Raw genomic sequence first — 12156 nt, forward strand, 5'->3', positions numbered from 1 at the left:
TTTCTTCCAGGGGACTGTCAAGCTGTAGCAGCAGCAGCAGGGTCTTTCAGTGGCTTCAAGGGACTGTCACACCTCCTGCTGGGCTGCAAATTCCTACACAGACTGGTTAAGGATACATTGCATAGGCTAGGCTGGCTGTGACCCCACTAGTTTTTAAGACTATTTAGACAATAGCCCACGACAATTTACCAAGATGACAACTATTTAAACTAGATAGTTCTTTTAATAAGGCTGATTTTCTAGGCAGATATAGAGGGCTCAGGCCTGTACTATTTCCCATGCCTTTTCCTTCTGTCTATTTGGACACAACTTTTTAAAGTGACTCTGGTCCCTTGTTCTTAAAAGCAGAAGATGGGTGAATATTCATCTTCTGTAACTTCTTTAAGCTGACTCAGGGGTGTTGATCCTACCTAGCCAGGAACCTATAACCTTAGCCTATTTTACAAAGAACGATATTTTAACTTTTGGCAAATGCACAAACCTTTTCTCTGGCTACAGCAGTGTAGCTTGTAAACAAGCCTTCTGGTTTGCAAAAGCATCTTTCTGGATGGCTTAGGAATGTGGTCTCTAATGATGCCCCAGTTACCTATGCAGACCTTCAGAGAGATATCAATAGAAACACACTTACAGGTTTACAAACTTTTTCCTGAGGAGATGAATTTCATGTAGCTGGTGTCAGCTCAAAAATTATTGCCAATTAGAATTTTTGGCACATACAAGGGTTGGGATTTAAACTATCCCCCACATTTTATAACTTTAGCTTTTTACTACTGTCACAGGATGGCAAGTTCCTGTCCCTTACGAGGTAAATAGTCATGGACATTAGGCATGCTTACAAACTGTCTTCGCATGACCTCCTGGCTCTGATCAATTCTTGAAGGGCCATGCACAAATGACTCTAGGATCTGACATTTCTGCCATCCAAGCAGTGGCTTACTACCTCTGGATGCTCCACCATTGCTTTCGTTCCAGGAGTGTCTTCTCCACACTGGAAAAAATGCCTCATTGGCATTTCCCTTAGTTGGTCGCTAAACTTGAACTCAGGGCCTGAGTGCTGTCCCTCAGCTCTACAGCTCAAGGTTAGCACTCTGCCACTTTGAGTCCCAAAGCAACTCTGCTTGCTCGTTCAGCACTCTGCTGGATGATTAGAGGTGACAGTCTCACAGGGACCTTTTTCTTCCCTGGGCTGACTTCGAACCAGTTTGCAGATCAATGAGTCTTATAGAAGGCCACTTTATTCCAATTAAAAGCAACAAGGTGGTCAACATAGAAGTAGCTTTTAAGCATGCTCTTACCTGGAACTTATAAAAGCCAAAATTACATCTAACAAACTTGTAAGAATCCTTTGTACTTTGCTCTGGGCTTGCTGGAAACTGTTTAAAAAAAAACCTATAAGAGCAAACTAGAATAGCAATTATTTTGGTAATCCTAATTTTTCCTTTGTGCACTTTGAGGCAAATATTAAGAACAATTTTACTCTTAAACTTTATATCCAAAAATCCATTCCTAATTTTTAAGCCTCCTATTAATCTCCTTTTTAATATTCTATACATTAGTTTTTAGTTGCATTTTAAAAAATCTCTTAAATCTTGAGGCAAAGTGTCATTCATTGTCTCTTGGCTGCTTGTTTTAAAACAGATACACACTAAAACTTTTAAACTTAAATGTCAATTTTTCCTTAATGCAAGAATTACAATCACCATCACTGTACCAAGAAGCTAGACATAACACCCTTATGACTTTTAGAAACATATACTACTTGTAGAACATCATTGAAAGCAAATCACATTATACAAATAAACTTTTTAATCCTCTTTTTAAGTCCAAGGGGCAGTTTTAGCAATACTAATCAGATCATCACATCACTCATTTTAACAATCATGTTTCCAGTGTCAATCTCTAGGGAAAAGGGACAGAACAAAGATGGGCCACTTGGCCCCTCCTATGGAATGGGCACGTACCTAAGCCAACTCTTTAGTGTTAGGTGAACTGCCTTTGTGCCAGTTTGCCCCCTTTCACCATGCATGGACTCCTCCCAGGGCCTGTCCCATTATCTGTGGACTTCCTCAGGGCCTGTCCCACCATACATGACCAGCTGAACTGCGCTTCTGCCTGTTCACTCCTCACACCTAAAGACAGGTCTTCTGTTGGTTTCTAAGTTTTCCCTTTTCTTATCTCTTGGTTCTCGAATGAAATACACAGTTTTAGACAGACAGAACAGGTAACATCTTTGACAGTGTTAAACTAACCTTTACACTTAAATTTCTAATATTTATCCCCAAATTTTAGCCAAGGAACTAAATTCCAAACAGCCAATGTATTTGTGTTAAGCCAGATATCTTGATTACAGTATAAACAGCCTTATGCATTTTAAAATATTAGATTTTAAAATACCAGATTTCTAATTTTTTAATTTTTATTTATTTTTATTGTGAAAATACTGTACAGAGGGGTTACAATTAGATGGGCAAGATAATGAGTACATTTCTTATCAAGCATTGTAGCCTCCTCCTTTGTTTCCCCTTTCCATCCCTTCCCAGCCTCCCCCCACCCCCCCACCCAATCCTTCCCGCCCCTCCCCCCCCGCAACAAAGTTGTAAAGTTGGTTTTCCACATGAAAACTTGTACTTTTCATTGTTGCAACGGGTCCACCTGTATCCTTATTTAAACGACTTGTTTTTCCCCTTCCCCTCCACAAATTATACCAACATCAAATACAGTGAAAGCAGGGGTTATACTGTGGGGGAGGGACATACAAAGCAACAAAGAAATAATCTTATAAATGCATTAGAAACAAATGCATGAAAGAAAAAAACACATTTGAATACATATCTTAGAGTTCATTTTCCTAACATCACCTGATCTGACCTTTTCTGCTTGACTCAGACATATACTAGATATTGCAAATAAGGGAAACCATGGGACCTATGTTTCTTTGGGCTTCGCTTACTTCACTTAATATAATTTTTTCCAAGTCTTTCAACTTCTTAACAAATGGGGCAATGTCATTCTTTCTGATGGAGTCATAGAATTCCATTGTGTATATATACCACATTTTCTTGACCCATTCATCTACTGAGGGGCATCTGGGTTGGTTCCATAACTTAGCTATAGTAAATAGTGCTCCAATAAACATAGTCGTGCTGGTGGTCTTGTTTGTATACTTTTGGGTAAATGCCCAAAAGTGTGATTGCTGGGTCATATGGGAGCTCTATGTGGAGTCTTTTGACGAACCTCCATACTACTTTCCAAAGTGGTTGAACAACTTTACATGACCACCAACAATGCAGTAAGGTTCCCTTCTGTCCACATCCCCTCCAGCATCTGTTGTTTTTAGAGTTCTTGATTTCAGCCATTCTAACTGGAGTGAGGTGATATCTCAATGTTGTTTTGATTTGCATTTCTTTTATGGCTAGAGAGGTTGAGCATTTCTTCATGTGTTGATTGGCCATCCTTCTTTCCTCTTCAGAGAAGTTTCTCTTTAAGTCTTTAGCCCACTTAGTTATTGGGCAGTTGTTTCTTTGAGGATTTGTTGTCGGGGGATTTAATTTTTTGAGTTCTAAGTATATATTAGATATGAGACCCTTGTCCATTGTATGGCTAATGAAGATCTCCCAATCCGTAGGCTTTCTATTGATCTTGCTAGCTATGTCCTTTGCCATGCAGAAGCTCTCTAACTTCATGCAATCTCATTTGTCCAACCTTTCTTTGATTTGTTGTGTTTCTGGGTCTCTATTAAAAAATTTTCAGCCTCATGATCTTGTATTTAAAGAATCCCATAGACTCCACTCCCAAATTACTCAAGCTGATTCAAAACTTTGGCAAAGTAGCAGGTTATAAAATTAACCCCCAAAAATCAATGGCTTTTCTGTATGCCAACAATGAGAAAAGTGTGGCTGAAATTAGGAAAGCAACTCCATTTGTAATAGCCCCACAAAAAATAAAATACCTAGGAATTAACTTAACCAAAGAAGTGAAGGACCTCTATGATGAAAACTTTAAAATCTTGAAAAAGGAAATCAACACAGAACTTAAAAAATGGCAAAACCTCCCATGCTCCTGGATTGGCAAGATTAACATCGTGAAAATGGCAATACTTCCCAAGGCTATCTACAAATTCAACGCGATACCTATCAAAATTCCACCCTCATTCTTCAAGGAAATAGAGGAGGCAATCCAAAAATTCATATGGAACAATAAAAGACCCCGAATAGCAAAAACACTTCTCAACGGAAAGAACACTGCTGGAGGAATATCAATACCAAATTTCAAACTCTACTATAAAGCCATAGTAATCAAAACAGCTTGGTATTGGCATAAGAACAGACCTCAGGACCAATGGAATAGAATTGAAAACCCAGAAATGAACCTACAGACCTATAGCCATCTAATCTTCGATAAGGAAGCTAAAACAATAGAATGGAAGAAAGACAGCCTCTTCAGTAAATGGTGCTGGCAAAATTGGTTAACTACATGTAGAAAACTAAAGCTAGATCCTTATATATCACCCTGCACCAGAATCAACTCCAAATGGATCAAAGACCTTGAACTCAAAGCAGACACTCTGAAAACATTACAGGATGGAATAGGAGAAACCCTAGGTCTCCTTGGCTCAGGCCGAAATTTTCTGAATAGAGATCCGGAAGCACAACAAATCAAAGAAAGGTTAGACAAATGGGATTGCATAAGATTGCAGAGCTTCTGCAGGGCAAATGACATAGCTGGCAAGATCAATAGAAAGCCCACCGATTGGGAGAAGATCTTTACTAGCCATACAACGGACAAGGGTCTCATATCTAAAATATACTTGGAACTCAAAAAATTAAACCCCCCAACAACAAATCCTCAAAGAAACAACTGCCCAATAAATAAGTGGGCGAAAGACTTAAAGAGAAGCTTCTCTGAAGAAGAAAGAAGGATAGCCAATAGACACATGAAGAAATGTTCAACATCCCTAGCAATAAAAGAAATGCAAATCAAAACAACATTGAGATATCACCTCACTCCAGTTAGAACAGCAAAAATCAAGAACTCTAACAACAACAGATGCTGGAGGGGATGTGGACAGAAAGGAACCTTACTTCATTGTTGGTGGGAATGTAAACTTGTTCAACCACTTTGGAAAGCAGTATGGAGTTTCCTCAAAAGACTTCACATAGATCTCCCCTATGATCCAGCAATCCCACTTTTGGGCATTTACCCAAATGTTTACAAACAAGACCACACTAAAGCTACCAGCACAACTATGTTTATTGCAGCATTATTTACCATAGCTAAGATATGGAACCAACCCAGATGCCCCTCAGTAGATGAATGGATCAAGAAAATGTGGTATATATACACAATGGAATTCTATGCCTCCATCAGAAAGAATGACATTTCCCCATTTGTTAGGAAATGGAAAGGTTTGGAAAAAATTATATTAAGTGAAGTAAGCCAGGCCCAAAGAAGCATAGCTCCCATGGTTTCCCTTATTTGCAATATATAGTATAGGTATGAGTCAAGCGGAAAAGGTCAGATAATGTGATGTTAGGAAAATGAACCCTTAAATATGTATTTTAATGTTTTTGTTTCTTTCATGCATGTGTTTCTAACGCATTTATAAGATTATTTCTTTGTTGCTTTGTGTGTCCCTCCCCCACAGTGTAACCCCCGCTTTCACTATATTTGATGTCAGTATAACATGTGGAGGAGATGGGGACAAACAAGTCGTTTAAGGATTCAGGTGGACCTGTTGCAACAATGAGAAGTACAAAATGTCATGTCAAAACCAGCTTTACAATGTCGGTGTGTGGGGAGGAGGGGGGTATAATTGGGTGGGGGGAGGCGGGGAAGGGAGGTGAAGGGTAAACAAAGGAGGAGGCTGCAATGCTTGGTAAGAAATGTATGCATCATCCTGCCCATGTAATTGTAGCCCCTCTGTACAGTATGTTCTCAAATAAAATAAAATAAAATTAAAAAAAAAATTTTCAGCCTGTGCCAAGGAGACCTAGCGTTTCTCCTATTGCATCCTGTAATGTTTTCAGAGTGTCTGTTTTGACTCGAGGTCTTTGATCCATTTGGAGTGGATTCTGGTGCAAGGTGATATGGCCCCCATAAACAGGCAGGAATTGCAATCCTAATATCAGATAAAATAGACTTCAAATTAAAATTCGTGAGAAGAGACAAAGAATGTCACTACATACTAATTGAGGGATCTCTCCTTCAGGAGGATATTACAATTCTAAATATCTATTCACCAAACAACGGAGCACCCAAATTTATCCAAGAAACACTACTTTCCTTCAAATCCTACATAGATCCAAAGACATTAATTGTTGGGGATTTTAACACACCACTTTCCCAACTAGATAGATCAACTCAGCAAAAACTCAACAAAGAAACTGCAGATCTAAACAACTGCAAAGATCAACTAGATTTAACAGACATCTGCCGAAAATTTCACCCAGCAGCATAAGAATATGTTGCGACCACCTCGACCAGCAAGGAAGACGCGACCCGGGATTCTTCTCAATGCGGTTTATTCAGGACCTTTTACAACATCTTCTCTCCTGCTTCTTCTGCCCGCTTCTTCCTGCTTCTCTGTACCCCCCCCCCCCGCCCCCACGCTCTGGTTATAAGTCTCCTGGATGGCCAATCCTGAAGCACCACGTGGCATATACCGATAGGGTCGCAAACACGGAAGCAAACTAGGAACCAAGTCATAGCCATATAAGGAGTTGTTTTTACAGAGAGCACTTGTCACCGGGAAGACAGAAGGCGGGAGCCAGCGCCATCTTACCAAGGAGCTACAATGTTGCTTTTGTGGCCACGCCTTACTGCCTGGCTGTCTTTGGTCGTGGCTCCTGCAGCTCTCCACAAGAATACACGTTTTTCTCAACAGCACATGGAACATTTTCTAAAATAGACCACATTTTAGGCCACAAAGCAAACTTGTCCAAATTCAGAAACCTTGCATTCTCTCTGACCACAAGGGAATAAAATTAGAACTCAACACCAGATTTTCTAATTTTTAAGTTAAAGAATCTTTAAAAAGCCGTTAAAAACAATGTGAAGATTCCTTAAAATTTTTGGTAATGTCCAAACCTCATAATCTTTTGAATTTTAAACTTAAACTCACCCATTGTTACAGCATGCTGACAACTCTTATCTTGAACATGTTCATAAACACATACAAAACACTCACACAGATCTTAAAGCACACAAAAAATCAAAATCAGTTGTACGTACATTTTCTAAAGTTTTTTAAAAAATTTTAAGACAATATTTCTTTTAAACGAAGTACCTTTGTTGAGCTTCATTTTTCCAGGGCTTGCTTGTTTAGCAAGGTATTTCACTAATCAGTCTTTTGAATCCCTTCTGTTGGAGGAGGGCTGGGTGAGGGGGTCACCTGAAACTGAACGGGCCTGATTTTTACCCAATTTTGACAAAAGCACTTTACAAATTGTTAAGCTGTCTGGAGCAGCTGAAAGTCCAGACCAGGCTCACTGCTATCTACACCCTAACCTCTCCAGCAGCCTCCACCAGGAGAAGGTGCACCTGAGGCTTGTCCATGCCCCTCCTCTTGGCTGCTGTAACAAAAGAAGGGGGGAGGGAGACTTAGCAGGTCTGTGACCAAGCCCAGCCGGAGGCTGAGACTTTTATTCCCCCAGAGATGTTCAAATAAATATCAAAAACACTGATAAACACAAAAACCAAGGATTCACATTTAAAACTGGTACCAATTCTAAAACGGAACTAGACAAAACAACAACCAAAGGCTGAGTTGGGGACTAATGGGCCCCCAGAAATCTGTGCTGTTCTCAAGCTGAATCCAGAGCTTGCTGAGTGAGCCTGCCACTCTCACCCAGAACTTCCCTACCTCAGAAAACATAGAACAGAAAACACACCAAAGTAAACAAGACAGACAAGTGGCCACAAAGACGAAATCAGGTCTCAGTGAATGGGGCAACATCTCAACACCACTCACTTACCAGGGGACTCGGACCCCCTCTACTCACCTCGGGAGGATTTTTCTTTTAGATTCCTGCAAACATTGACCCAGGAGCCTTCCAAGGCAGAGGAGAATTCCCAGTCATCTTGGGGCAAGGGAAAGAAGTTCCTAGTGGCTGTCCCCTCAGACTGACAGGTTCTCCCCCGTACTCAGACCCCCTGGGCTAAGGCCCGAGGCTAAGATCTTGCTGGTGCCACTTGCAGGTGGTCAGTGGCAGTTTCATAAAAAAAGAAGGAGCTAGAGCGAAACAGATATTAAGGGGGTGTTAGCCAGTCTCCTCTGAGCCCTTGCATCAGGATGAATCTGGGAGGAGAAACATTCCAAGAATTCCAAAAGACACACAGACAAAACACTGAACCCTGAGACAAGACATGTTCACAGCATGTGCATTGTAGACTGTCAGTCAGAAAGTGCTGGACTACAAATGGGCCCAAATGTCCACACTAGTGGACAGTCTACCCTGTACACTATCAGTCAGAAAGTGCCGGACCCCGCACTAGTGGATAGCCTACCCTGTAAACTATCAGTCAGAAAGTGCCAGACTCAAGCTTCTGCACTAGTGGATAGTTTACCCCCCAGGAGATCTGAGGGACAACTCCCACCGGCCCCGTTGGCTGTCTTATAGCACGTCCGCCAAGACCTCTTGCCAACCCCAATACAGAACCTGCAGGGAACTCAAATACCAGATGATTTCAGAATGGCAATGCCTCTACTTACTTGCCGGGCTTCTCATGACTCCTTGGTTAAGGCGTCTGGGTGGGCTTTGGGGGGATTCCCGGCCAATGCACCAAATGTAAAACTGAATTTGGAAATCCTTACCCAAAAGACCACCAGAGACCATCAACAATGTAAAAGCAAAGGAGTCTTTATTGCAAGCTGGAACTTGGTCCCCCCACAGCCCATGACGCTGAGAGTCCCCAAGACCAGGGTTATAGTACTTTTTATACAATTTTTAGGGAAGGCAGGGACTTTGTATACATCATAGCATCTTACAACAAATTATAACACATCGCGGGGAAACTCTTAATACAATTTTATAGTATGATTGGCACACTACAAAGCAGAAACAGGTTGTTGGTTAGATCAGAGGGTTGAAGTACTTTAAACTGGTTGGCTTGCACCACAGGGAGTCTCAAGGACACACTTGCTAAACTGCAGGGTTCCTTTTTTAAACAAACACCACCTGTGGCCTAACTGCGGGGGTCACCATGCCCTCCAGCACCTGCCTGCCTGTGGTTTCCCCAAGGATAGTTTATGTTCCTAGTTGCCAAGGAATTGCTTCTTCTGTTCATTCCCAGGCTGGGCTCATGGTCAGCTGCATAACTCATACTTCAGAAGATGACATCTAGCTCAAGATGGAGTCACTCAGGCCTCAAGCTCCTCAACAGCCTCTTCAAAAAATTGTGCTGGTAGAATTGGCTGTACACAGAAAACTGTAGTTATATCCTTATATATCCCTCTGCACCAGAATCAATTCCAAATGGATCGAAGACCTCAATGTAAGTCCAGATTCCTTGAAAATGTTATAGGAAGGGTTAGGGGAAACACGAGGGCCCCTTGGCATAGGTCAAAACTTCCAAAGATCACGAAGCACAACAAATCAAAATAAGTCTGGATAAATGGGATTACATCAAACCAAACCAATCAGTTGTCAGACTCAAAAGCCATGGAGAAGAGATAGTGTAGCACAGATTTATTAAGGAGCAAATCTACAGATGAGAGCCTCAGCCAATGCTAAACACTTACTACCTTTTCTAACTAGGTTATTTATAGTAGATTTACATGTATATAAGAGTTTTCTGGTGGGGATTAGAAAGAAAACAACTAATGCTAAGACATAGATAGCATGTGAAATGAGTTTTAGCTGGAGAAAGGGAGGGATTAAGGCAGTGGGGTCTATAGCTCAAAGTCTTGGCTTGGTGCCAGCTAAGAAGGGTGTAAAGCAGGAGTGGTTATAAACAAAAGCACTGGTCTGAAGCCTCAAAATAAGGACCCTTGTCTATGTGAACCAAACAGTCTCTAACATGAGGTTTTATTTAAATTAACAAGCACAAGTTTAGATTTTTGCCGAGTGGGATGGTGTATAGTCACAGGCAATGTCTGCTATGTCAGGTAATCCAATCTACACTTTCACATGTTACCCAATAGCCAGGTTTCAACACAAATAGATACAATGAGATTGTACAAATGAGACTTTGATTTTTCCCTCTCATGAAACAAAATTCTGTCAAATGCTTTCTGTCCTCCAGATGTTAACACAACATTTCTCATTATCTTTTCTACTATTTTGTCTTCATTATTGATGTTCACAGTACTTTTTATTGTTGTTTTCTGTGTATATGCAATTTTTAGGGCTTGAACTCTATGTTTAATGGTCTCCATTGTATTTTTTGCTCATGGGTGATGACACTATTCCTTGAGCCACATCTTTACCTTCTCCTTCTTGCTGGATAATTGGAGATAAGTTTTCACATTTTTTTTGTATTTTTTATTTTTTTATTGTGAAAATATTGTACAGAGGGGTTAAAATTACATGGGCAAGATAATGAGTGCGTTTATAATCAAGAACTCTAATGACAACAAATGCTGGAGGAGATGTGGACAGAAGAGAACTATACTGCATTGTTGGTGGGAGTGTAAACTTGTTCAACCACTTTGGAAAACAGTATGGAGGTTCCTCAAAAGACTCCACATAGAGCTCCCCTGTTTCCCAGCAATCCCACTTTTGGGCATTTACCGAAATGATCACAAACAAGACCACACTAAAGCTACCAGCACGACTATGTTTATTGCAGCATTATTCACCATAGCTAAGATATGGAACCAACCCAGATGCCCCTCAGTAGATGAATGGATCAAGAAAATTGGTATATATACACAATGGAATTCTATGCCTCCATCAGAAAGAATGACATTGCCCCATTTTTTAGGAAATAGAAAGACTTGGAAAAATTATATTAAGTGAAGTAAGCCAGGCCCAAAGAAGCATAGTTCCCATGGTTTCCCTTATTTGCAATATCTAGTATACGTCTGAGTCAAGTTTTCACATTTTTGTCTGGTTAGACTGACATTGAAACAAAATCTTCAGTTCTTAGCCTCCTGAGTTTCTAGGATTCTACACATGAGCCTCTAACACCAAGCTTTGCTATACTGTTATTTTAATTATGTGGTAGAAGAAAGTGGAAGTATATTTTTGTTGTGTGCAATTTTCAAATACAAGTTTGAATCAACTGCTATCAATTTTAACTATTAAATCAATGAATATTACACATTCCCACAGAAATATAATTGAAAAAAGGCATAATTGTTTTGATAAAACAAGTAATGGAACCATTTTTTTCACTTTACAATTCATGTTTTATATAACCTTAATTAGCGGACTTCCATGACTAAAAGTAAATATATTAATTGTATACCACAAGAAGAAAAGTGATTATAGTTAAGAATATATATTTCATCACAGTGAAAAGATAAGGGTTGAGCAGTCTCATTAAAAAGAAATGTTACACACAGAAACTAATGGATATGATATAGCTTGATAATTACACAAGATATAAATGCATGGGATTACCACACCATACCTCATAAATGTGCAAAATATAATTATGTAGGTAGGTGCCAGTGGTTCATATTTGTAATCCTAGCTAGTAAGGAGTCTGAGAGCTGAGAATCATGATTCAAAGCCAGCCTACGCAGGAAAGTCCGTGAGACTCTTATCTCCAATGAGCCACCAGAAAACTGGCAGTGGTTCAAATGGTAGAGCACTAGTCTTGAGGTGAAGAGCTGAAGGACAGCGTCCAGGCCCAGATTTCAAACCCCACAACTGACAAAAATTAAAAATAAACAAATATTTTGACATAAAATTTAAAATATATATGCTAAAACTTTTTAAATCCTCACTAGATATAATAGTTTATATAAATGTAAAGAACTGTTTTCTGGTTTTAGTTGAACCATGCCGGTAAAAGCAAAATGTCTTCTGAGCTTTTCAGTCTTTCTTTTTTTTTTTAATTGTGAGAATACCATACAGAGGAGTTACAATTACATGGGCAAGAAAACTGGTACATTTCTTTTCTTTTTTTTTTTTTTTGATCCGGTCATGGGGCCTGAACTCTGGGCCTGGGCACTGTCCCTCAGCTCTTCAGCTCAAGGCTAGCACTCTA

At 40.0% G+C, this 12156-nt stretch overlaps 1 long non-coding RNA gene across 3 annotated transcripts; it reads right to left on the minus strand.

Annotated features, from left to right (window-relative positions):
• Positions 1-5845: 5845 nt before the first annotated feature.
• Positions 5846-8230, minus strand: LOC138824390 (uncharacterized). Of its 3 annotated transcripts, none has more exons than XR_011371075.1 (4): positions 8001-8230; positions 7286-7571; positions 6782-6898; positions 5846-6118 (listed from the first exon to the last, which is right to left on the minus strand). It is a non-coding gene; the product is annotated as an uncharacterized lncRNA (long non-coding RNA). The 3 variants fall into 3 exon arrangements; XR_011371076.1 differs by lacking the exon at positions 5846-6118 and adding an exon at positions 6611-6689; XR_011371074.1 differs by lacking the exon at positions 5846-6118 and having other exon boundaries at positions 6655-6898.
• Between the last annotated feature and the right edge of the window lie 3926 nt (positions 8231-12156).

This window comes from Dipodomys merriami, unplaced genomic scaffold (assembly GCF_024711535.1).
Source record: "Dipodomys merriami isolate MVZ:Mamm:240054 unplaced genomic scaffold, mDipMer1.0.p SCAF_1286, whole genome shotgun sequence".
NCBI classification, from domain to species: Eukaryota; Metazoa; Chordata; class Mammalia; order Rodentia; family Heteromyidae; genus Dipodomys; species Dipodomys merriami.